Genomic DNA, 11,722 nt, shown 5'->3' on the forward strand with positions numbered 1-11,722 from the left:
AAATTTGGTATAAAAAAACGGGCAGGAAAGTGTGTGTGTGTGTGGTTTTTTTTTTTTTTTTTTTGCAGTTTATCTCGAATATCTCGAACATTTTTGGTAGAATAGTGTGATTAGGTGTGTCTTTAGAATCCCTTTTTCATTTCTGAAAAACCTTGTCCACACTCTTCACTTTCAACTCTAATAACTTTTGAAAGGATTTGGTATTAATTATGGACAGAATGTGTTAATGAGGCATGCTTCATTTCAGTTTAATCTGATAATCCCTTCATTGTTGTTACTCCGGTGGTTTACTTCCTGTTTTTTTTCCCATTCATCGCACAGCCAGCACGATTTTGTAAAGATAAGCGCTTGAATAGACACTTCATGTACTTCAGAGTCTCTTTCCTCAGTTCACACTTTTCCTGAGTTTGTGCTTTCTTTCCAATATTTAGATTAGGAGAGTCCATTTGATTTGAGTTATACATCGTTTTAAAGCTTAAAGTCTGCTCTTTCAGAATATGGTCTTAACTAAAAATTCATATCTGGTAGATTTTTGCTTGTTTTGAGGTGCAGGGTCACATTTCATCAACAATATAGCTGCCAAATAAACAAACAAATAAAAAAAGATACCGCAGTACACAAAACGTAGAGTTATTTCCTTTTTTAAGCAATTATGCTAGAATAGTGTTGAAAACAGAGAAATAATGCCCGGCATAATGTTAGATGCTGAAGCGTCATAATTATGCCAGTTCTGCCAACGTATAGCTCTGCAGGGTGCTGATCTTCAACTATATGAAGGATGCCCCTCTACAGAAGATGATGATGATAATTATTATTATCGGAATTCGGAACTTGGGTATTTGTTCAAAGTTCACCGTGTCACTGCCGGCAACCATGGATAGCCGTGTGGTAGTGTCGCAGCTGTTCGAATGGCAGTAGATGAGGGGTCCGACTTTTGCTCGACCGAAAGACATCATACTATAATTCGAGCAACGTTTGTCTGTCTGACTGTTTGTTCCTCTATTCCTCCCAGGTCCATCATCTCCATCAAACTTAGTGGGTGAATGCATGTTCTCCGCGAAATTGCCCTTGAGGGGCTCACGTTTGGAAAGGTCAAGGTCACTGGGGTCAAAGGTCAAGTAACTGTTTTTCGCTACTCCCTGGGATTCCCCCAGAAATATCCTCAATGGGGATTTCCCAGGTGTAGGCCTACAATATGCTTCCAGTTTGGCCAAGATCGGACCAAGGAGTAGCGCAAAACAGTTATTTGACCTCCGTTGACCCAGTCACCTTGTATTTCTGGGCACTGGCTGAAGCCAAACAAGCATGATACATGTACTTCATCATAGCCCCCCCCCCCCCCCCCATGCCCCACTTCGGCTGATTCAGCACTCCACGGGTACATTTACTAAATGTTTTAATACATGTAACAATGAGCACAACATCCTAAACAATGCGCTTTTTTGCAGTCTCATTTTGCATCTTTCCACTTTACAAAGCTTGTTTGATAAGAAATCCTTATTTCCTTTTTAGTTTTTTTTTTTGTTTACTTTTTAACATGAACTAAGAGAGAGAGAGAAAAAAAACAGACACTGATTGAAGGGTCTACTGAAGTCTTTGTTGTTTTTGGCGATTTTTCAAACTGGTCGCGCTGGTTGGGACCATGTCACCGATTCCTGAAAGCATTGATACAAGCAACACTACCGACTGCCATGGAAAGATTGTGCAGGGTTTTGGCATGACGCCCATGAATTTCATGCGTTTTCAGCTGCTATACTGATTCACTGCGCTCATGGTGTGCTCCGTAAAATGAGAGGTGATCGGTAGCGCGTGACTGACACCAAGCGAATAACAACAGCGATGATAATAAAGTGAATTCTAAATGACAATGATACATTATCAAATTTCTCTTTCAGGGATATACAGCGCCTAATAGAGAGATTGCAATGCGACACTCCATATCATAGGAAAACGAAATGGTGCAGAAAATAGTGATTTCACATGCGCACAAGGCGAATTCAGCTAGGCATGGCAATTCTCGTGAAAGGAGATTCACATCACGAAGAAATTAATTATTCAAACCATTTTATCATCCGATGTGGCCCAACTCATATGGCTTCTGCAACATGTGAAAAATAAAGAAGAGGATAAAACTGAATAAAATAAATTGGCAATTATTTTCCATGACAGTAAAAAAAAAAAAATTAAAAAAGTACCATTTGAATTTTCGTCCAGTATCCGTGTACCACTTAGATGGTAAAATGTTACGCGTATGAAAACACTCTTTCTGTGTCAGGTCAGCCTCGTAAAACAAAACAAAAAACAAAAAACAAAAAACAAAACAAAACAAAACAAAAAACATACAAACAAACAATGTGGAACAGATACCGTCCTTTCTCTTCTACCTGATCCTCCCTCATCATTTTTGTACAGGACGGCAGATTAGTAATATTCTTCAAAGTCCCGTAGAAGAAAAACAAGCACATGAATCTATTTGTTTATTTGCATATAAGTGTTGGGCTTCGGATAGTTCAAAGTTATGGTATGGAAAGATTGAAGAAAATGACAATGACTTCACTTTAACTGAGGAACATCCTTAAGTCACTGTCTATTGTAGAGTCCTCATCCAGCGGTTCCAACACACACACACAAAGAAAATTCATAACTTTTGCATCGATTGCCAGATTTTCCTCAAACTTGCATTGATGTGTTCTACTAATATTGCTGTTTTCACTAAATCCACATTTCTCTTTGGGTTGTGGTTTCCTTTAGACGGAAGGATGCCCCTGGGAATGATTGCTTTAATTGACTTAAATCAAGAAAATTGAGAGAGACAATACCTATACAAGGATCGATTTACTATATCATTACAGACAAAGAAATCTATATCCATATTACCAATTTATTGATTATTTGCACATTATTAAGGGCGATTCAGCGTTTTTGAAGGTGTGTGTGAGGGGGGGGGGGGGGGGGGGTGTCAAGGTCGTCATGCAAGCTAGAGGAAAACCGAAAGAGAAGAGAGACAACATAAAAAAAGTCTTCATATTTTTGAGATGTGATTTTCCGCTGAAAGTCGGCAGACAAGCAAAACCCAAACTAAAACAAGAACAAAGTCTTCATGTTTTTGCTGCTACAGTGTACTCCCCTACCACCTAATTATATTTCATGCAAAGAAAATAAAGAAGTGGGGGATGCAAACATTCGATCCCTGTAAAGTATGGGGGATAGGCGAGGGGGGGGGGGCAGCCTTTTACCAAGCTCCTCCCCTAACCCCCACGGTTGAGCCGGTCCGGTCACGGACTTGTAATCGTGATTGTACGTGATATGGTGACTAGAAATCTAGAAATAGAATCCCCCCCCCCCCCCCCCCTCTTCCCCACTCCTCGATGCGGTTTTACGCCGGTGACCTTCGCACCACTGAAATCAAAATGCCGGAGGCCGTATCCGGGCAATTACCCCCAGAAGGCAATTATCCCCCCCCCCCCCCCCCCGGCTAAATACTGGTTAGTGGTAAGGTTAGAGTAAAGATGAGGGTTAGGTTTAGGTTTAGGGTTAGGAGTTTGGATTAGGGTAAGGATTAGGTTCAGGATTAGGATTAGGGACAGGGGAAGGGTCCGGGGTGATTGCCCAGGGGGTAATTGCCCAAGACCCTTCCTGATTGAATAACTTCAGAATAGTGATCAGTAAGATATACGAGAATTTGAGCCTTGTGGATAATTGCTTTTGAATGAAAAAACTTGGAAATTCCCAAATTTTGTGTACAAACTATGTATTATGATAAATTGCGAGGGAATGACATGCTCACTTTTCCATTTGCATATTCATATTGACTGTTCAAGAACTGTTTCCCCCAAAAAACATGAAGATAGCCGAACTTCAAAATGTCATAACGTCCTTATTGTTCATCCGATTTCGATCAAAATTATTCCGTTGAGCTCGTAATATTTTACTCTTTCTTTTCAGACTGACTTATATTTGGACTGGATTTCCCCTTTAACAAGGTAATGAGGGAAACCTTTAATCTAGCGTCAAGTCATGTCAATTATTGTAGCAGCTTTTTACTTGTACATGTTACCGCACGACATAATTATTGTTTACATGTAAATATGATTTGTCCTCGAAGGTTCGTTAGTGCCATGACGGCATGTACATCACTCTGCAGCAGTGTGACCAGGGTGAAAAATGTGATTGTACTTAAGGGGGCCTGAGGTAATACTAAATAGCCATGGCATTATGTCACATCATATCAACCAAAATTGCGGTGCCCAATCTGCTGACAAGAAAAAAAAAAAAAAACCTAAACAAACAAAAACAAAAGTTCCCAGACTTTTTGCTACAAAATTTGGTGCCAAATTCATGGTTTCCAATTGGTTTTTAGAATCGGTTGCCATTCAGCTGATTGTGTTGCAAAATCGGCTGACGAGCAAGGTTCTCACTTATGGCGCCTAATCCGTTTCTAGAATTGTGGTTCCAAATCACATGACAAGCAAGCCAAAAAAAAAAGAAAAAAAAAGTCGTCACTTGTAGCCTGAGAAGCCAAAAAAAGGTGGTCAGATTCTGTTCTCCCAATTGCACTGCTCAATCAGCTTTCAAGCAAAACCAAAGACATGTCTTTTTGCTGTCATTTCATTAACAATATAGCTGCCAAATAAACCAAAAAAAAAAAGATACCGCAGTACATAAAATGCAGAGTTATTTCCTTTTTGTAAGCAATTATGCTAGAATAATGCTAAAAACAGAGACATTATGCCTAGCATAATGTAAGATGCTGAAGCGTCAAAAATTATGCCAGAAAGCATAATTATGCCAATTCTAAAAATGTAGCTCCGCAGGGTGCTGATCTTCAACTATGACGGATGCCCTTCTACAGAAGAAGAAGAAGAAGAAGAAGATGATGATTATTATTATTATCGGGAATTCGGAATTTGATATTTGTTCCAAGTTCATCGTGTTGCTGCCGGCAACCAGGGACAGCCTGGTGGTAGTGTCGCTTCCGGAATGGCAGTAGATGACGGGTCCGATTTTTGCACGATCGAAAGACATTATTTTAGTACATGTAACCGTGAGCACAACTTACTAAATAATGCGCTTTTTACAGTCTCTAAAATCGAACGTAGCCGATACGCTGGAAAAATGTCTGCCAGAAGAAGATCAAATCTAGAATTATCACTAAAGATGATTGATACCCCCGCCCCTAGTGTTGCTTTATAGTATGTGACGTCATGAGGGCAATGACGTTAATACCAAGTTTGTGCATTTGTCGAATTGGAAACAGAATAATTTTAGTTTACTGTACAATTACAGAGTTGACACTGAGTATAAAACTTACAGCAAATGGAAACATGCTTTCCCCAGCATCACTACACTTAAAGACCATCATACACACCAAATTTGACCTTCATAGCTGGAATGGTTCAATTTGATACAAAAATGAGTGGTTACCATGGCAACACATTTCTCTTATATTAACACATTGGTGTCTTGCATAACTACACCTCCCGATCATCATACACACTAAATTTGACCTTAATTGCTTGAATGATGTGGAAGTTATTCAATCCACGAGGTCTTGGTAAAATTATGGTTACCATGGCAACGCTTTGTCAGAAAAACAAAAAAAAAATTATGTGTTCCACATCTATGCCTCAAGACCATAATGCCTACCAAATTTGATTTCAATTGCTTCAAAACTGTGGAAGTTGTTCACTACACAAGATTTCGAAGAAAACATCCGGTTACCATGGCAACGCTTTGTCCAGTACAAACACAGAGAGTGTCTTGCATAACTACACCTATAAATCATCATAAATACCAATTTCGAAATTGATTGCTTAAATACTATGGAAGTTATTCAATCCACAAGGTTTTGGTAAAATTATGGTTACCATGGCAACGCATTGTCCGACACACACAAGAAACACGTCTTGCACATCTATACCTCAATATCATCATTTACCCTAAATTTCATTTAAATTGCTTCAAAACTGTAGGAGGAATTCGCGACGCAAGATTTTGCAACAGACCGACCGACCGACCGACCGACCGCCCGACCGACCGACCGACCGACCGCCCGGGTCGGTTGGTCGGGCGGGCGCGCCCACCCGACCAACATCGCGGTGATTCCTATATACCCCCTTCACACTATGTGTGGCGGGGGTATGAATATCGAGAAGTGAACTGATGATGAGGACGAGGACGTTGTCGTTGTCGCGAAAATGAAGACGAAGGACCGCATATTTAAGAAGAAGAAGAAGAAGAAGAAGAAGAAGAAGAAGAAGAAGCAGAGATGAAGACAAAGAAGGGAAGAAAGCAGCAAAGCAGCCACCCACAAGGCGAAGAAAGAGGGACTGCACGTGATAGATGGTATTATGAGGAAGAAGAAGAGGATATGGAAGAATTTTAAAGAATATGAAATCTCTACAACAGGAAGAAGAGGGACTGTAAAAGCAAGGACATCAAGAAAAAACCTTTTTGGAAAGATCACTGCGTCTTTGATTAATAATGAATTGCAGCAGAAGAACAGCGAGTTGATGAGCCTCTCCGATGTCCACAGTATATCTCTTTGGTTCTGCATGATAATAAGTTGACTGACTGAGTCGGCAGCCGAATCGGGGTACATCGGGGCACATCGAGTATTTTTTAGCTTTCTGGAAGGGGGGACAGCGTGATAAGATTTCACAGATCGTTCAGAACATAGATACAGCGTGCTTAGATAGGATAACATCGGCAACATCGCACTGCCAGCATAGTTGCATTGTTCTAAAGCGAAACTGTAGCGGCAGAGATTGTAATGTCTCATCCCCAATCATTGTAAGAGCGTAGCAAGCATGACGTCGTGCTATAGTGGTAAATACATCGTTCTTTGAGTGTTCAAACATCGTACCGTGTCCAGATAGACTCATGCTTTAACCAACCCTTCCCGACCTGAGAAAATTGCCAAATCCTGGCGAGAACATAATAGAGGAACAGGGGTGTTGCGACACGGATTGTCGCCCCTACACGGATTGTCGCCTCCTGCTCGGGGCGACAACCCGTGACGGGCGTTGGCAGCACGGATTGTCGCCCCCGTCACGGATTGTCGCCTGGCGACAATCCGTGACGAGGGCTGGCGGCACGGATTGTCGCCCGCCCTCGAAGCACATTTTGCTTGGTAATATCGTTCTGGACATAATCATTGAAATACTAACACATAACTTACATGGCTACATCCATGCAAACATGCCATGTAAAAAGTCATGGTGAGGAAGTGTGTACGTGCGCGTGCACATGATAATTTAGTGTCCGTTTGTGCGTGTGTGTGTGTGTGTGTGTGTGTGTGTGTGTGTGTGTGTGTGTGTGTGTGTGATGGAAGAATGTGATTATTATGTCAGTTTTTTGCGTATGTGTTTTTTAGCTGCGCGTGGGGAGGGATACCTAGTAAGCTGTTGCTGGCATAAACGTTGATATTGAATTTATCAGCAGCTTTGAATTTGATGAATTTGTTTGGCAGATACATGAATTCGGAGTGGAGCTTGCGTGCGGGCGGATGCTGCTTTTCTGCATACGGTCCATTATGTCTTATTTATCAACATTTGGAAATCGTTTCATCGGGAAGGAATGTGGTATCGGTTCGGGTGTGCGTCGGTATGTGGGAAGGGGGTTACATTTCGTTATTGCAAAAGTTTGTTATTCTGAAGGCTCATTCGTCCGAAGGCTCATTCGTCCGAAGGCTCATTATTCCGAAGGTTCGTTATTCCGAATTTCATTTTTGGATCAACGAACCTCTAGGTATAGGGAATTGTGTGTTTCGGATAAATGAAGCCTCGGAAAAAACGAAACTTCCGAATAACGAACCTTCGTGTGTGTGTGTGTGTGTGTGTGTGTATGTGTGTGTGTGTGTGTATGTATTTGGGTTGGTGAATGTGGGTATGGGATGATTTAGGTTTTGTTTAATCAGGGGTTGGTGGGTTGGGGATTGGATTTGAAGAAGAATAGTTTTAAAATGGTATGACAGATGTTGGTAGGATTTAATATCTAGGATAGATCATGGACCTAGGTCCATGGATAGATGTAGGCCCTAGATTTGTTTCGGTTGGGGAGGGGAGGGGGTGGTCGGTTTTTTTATATGACTGATTTCATTCTAGATTTGTGTAATGTATTTGTGTTTTTTATGTATATGCCCTTGTAAGTAAGAAGGTGCTACATGATCCAAACCAATATATTCAAGGAATATAGGTTTGGTAGGGCCCTACATGTCAAAACTTTCTCGTGAAGAAATTATTAGTAGGGTTGGTCTATAATCGAGTTATCTATGTTGAAGTGAGATTATTTGTGGTATAAATTGACAAATGGATTTGTTTGTGTTTCGAATTGCCATTTGTAACTTTTTTTGTTCATGTTACACCCAGAATGGGTCGATTTATGAATGATTTGAATGAAATCAATAAATATCAAGGAAAAAAGTGTTGAGTTGGCTTATTTGCATTATGAGGATTTTTTTGAGTGTTTGTTGGTGTTTGTTTGTATTACGTATGTATTAGCGGTGTGTAATGGCAGTTCGTTTGTGCTAAAATCAACTAACGATTGACAAATTTTTTACGGCGTGTGGAAATAATTCGCTCATGCATAAAGCATGCCAAACCTATTCTGGGACAAAGAATAGTGGTATGGACGTTCTAGTTTATAAGACTGATGGAAGAAAATGACTGCAGTGAAAAATGAACAAAGACAAATAACATTTGGGGAGGGTACCTCCCTCGTATGTATTTTCTCTCGGTCTCTCTCTCGCCTAGCCCGCCTCACCGCTGATATTTGGTTGACACACCCATACTATTTTTAGATCAACGCTGGTGTGAATTCTTTAAACACGTGCTCATACACTCTGAAGGCGTTTGTATTGCCACAGTAGCGCCACTATATTCCACATACACACGTAAGCATACAGGCACACGTATACACACAACAGACAAACAAACCACTACCACTATACAACCATGGAGCTACTTAAGGGCTTTTTACACTTGTAAATTTTTGCTTAGCCCCGGACCAACGGTGGGGCTAAGGGGGGGGGGGGGGGAGGGCCTTAGCCCCACCGTTGGTACGGGACTATCCTTAGGCCACTTTCTGTTTACACTCGTTTTTGCCAAAGTGGGCTAGCCCCACCGATAGTACGGTACTATCTGGCCCTGCAAAATAGCAGGGGTTAGCACCGCAATTGCGGTGCTAGCACCGCAGTTGCGGTGCCAAGCAAGTGAGTGTAAACAGAACGAAAAAATAATCCTGGGCTAAGCGACGGAGACGAAGTGCGACCCTCACTGACCAATCAGAAACGAGGTAATCAAGTGCTGCCGGTGCGTGCGTGTACGTGTACAGTACACAGCGTAATTATGAATATTCATGTGGTTTGGAAAGTCCGGGGCTAAGAAATACGAGTGTAAAAAGGTCAGTTTTCTCCTTAGCCCCGGACAAGAGATAGTACGGGACTAATTGGCGAGTGTAAAAAGCTGAAAAAATTGGTACGGGACTAACGATAGTCCTGGGTCAGAGAAAGTCCGGGGTTAAGAAACACAAGTGTAAAAAGCCCTTTAGTAGCTCCATGATACAACCACCACACATGCACAGTTGCTGCATAGCCTATTAGGCTTGTGCCGAAAGGGTGGGTTGGGTGGTGGCGCGTCGCGTTAATGGGAACACCACCCTTCGTCCAACCCCCCCCCCCCCCAGTTTTGCCGAAAGGGTGCGTTAGGAGCGTTGGGTCGCGTCGCGTTGACTGGAACCCCACCCTTCGTCCAAAGCCCCCCCCCCCCCCCCTCCCGGGTTTTGCCGAAAGGGTGCGTTGGTACTTTTTCTCATGTAATATCAACCCTATATAGCCCAAGCTATTTTGACCCTTCCCAGGCCCAAGGGGGGGGGGGGGGGGGGCACATTGTGCCCCCGCCCCTATATAGCTTTGTTATTGTTTGATGTTTCATCGTCACATTTGGGACATGTTTAGAGCAACTCATAGTCTACATGACCGCATATTTTAATTTTTTCAAGGTCACACATAGAGGGCGCTATTTAGAGGGCGCAAAATATAAAGAAATACATAGGAAATATGCTAAAAACATGATTTTTCTGTATACTATTCTTTATCCCCAGTATATAACAAAATGTTTTATCATAGACCAATATTTTTCATATTTGCCACAAATGATCTGCAAGTCAAAGCTCATTATTTTTTATGGTTGAAATTTCTCAAGGTAACCACATGGGGGCGCTATTCATAAAAAAATAAAGAAATACATAATAAGACCTGTGATGTATTGTTTGGGATAGGTACATGCATAGTTATCATATTTCATGTTCCCATAATATCGGAATTTTAAGTTTCCAGATTGATAATGTGATAAACAAATGATATTAGAGGTATAACTTGGGTGAATTAATCAAAAGGACACAAAATAGAATGGCAATCTTTGGAAAATACTGTTATATTCAAGTATCTCTATTATATCTATTGTTTTATGGTATTGTCACAGAAAAACAAAGGTAATAATAGGAAAAACATTTCAGGGCCATAATTACTTCACATTTTGCTCCTTCAGCAAATTTCAGCCTAGAAACGCCCATTTTATACATTATAATATGGTTAATTGGAATTGGAACAGAAAAATATGCACAATCTGACTGACATGGTTGTCACTTTATTGTTGCCATGGCAACCAGCAATATCAAATATAGCTAAATTATATATCAAAATGTTCGGAATAAAATTTTAGGGAAAGTCACCAAATTTGGTTAAAACTAGATTAAGGGCGAAGGAGTGGCGAATGAAAATCTGGTAGGGGGCACAATGTGCCCCCCCCCCCCCTTGGGCTTTATAGGGTTAAAAGACGAGTTTTGAATTTATATTTAACCAACTGATATTAAACAACAAATAACAATTAGACCAAACAGTAATTGGACGAAATGATGACTAGACCAAATGGTTATTAGACCAACTGATATTAAACAGTCTATTAGACCAACTGGCTGTATACCAAGTGGTAATAGAGTGTAAACCGATCTGGACGATAGCCTCTTTGAAATGGTTGTTTGAAGGTTAAATATAAATTCAAAACTCGTCTGTCTTTTAATATTACATGAGAAAAAGTACCAACGCACCCTTTCGGCAAAACCGGGGGGGGGGGGGGGGGGGGCTGTGGACGAAGGGTGAGGTTCCAGTCAACGCGACCCAACCCACCCTTTCGGCACAAGCCATTGTGTTATTATACTCCAAACACACACACATACACACACATACACACACACACACACACACACACACACACACGCACACACACACATACACACACACATGTATGCATGCTTACAATGCATGCATCTATATAATTGATATGTTGCAATGCAAACACCAATATGTTGCTGATACAAGTATGTATTTAGGCCATATTGATGTTTTATTGCTAATACCGCCGTGCATGTTAATTTATGTCATACTGCTGTTGGTGTTGGAGTGCATGCTAATCTATGTAATATTGCTGTTTTTGCTTTATCATGATTTTGTTCAAGTTTTATTACAGTTGGTTGCTTTTCGTTATGTTGATTTCCAAATGCCCTGAAGGAGACCCGTCAAGATGTCGAAAGCTGATGGCATTAAAAACATTAAACTAACGCTACGTCCGATGGCTACTTCTTCCAGAGCGGCACAGTTAAAGAGAGAGTGGGAGAGAGAGAGAGGGAGAGGGAGAGAGAGAAAAAAAAAAAGAAGAAGGAGATA

Source organism: Diadema antillarum, unplaced genomic scaffold (genome assembly GCF_040938485.1).
Source record: "Diadema antillarum isolate AM-2024a unplaced genomic scaffold, OU_Dant_1.0 scf00000096, whole genome shotgun sequence".
NCBI lineage: Eukaryota > Metazoa > Echinodermata > Echinoidea > Diadematoida > Diadematidae > Diadema > Diadema antillarum.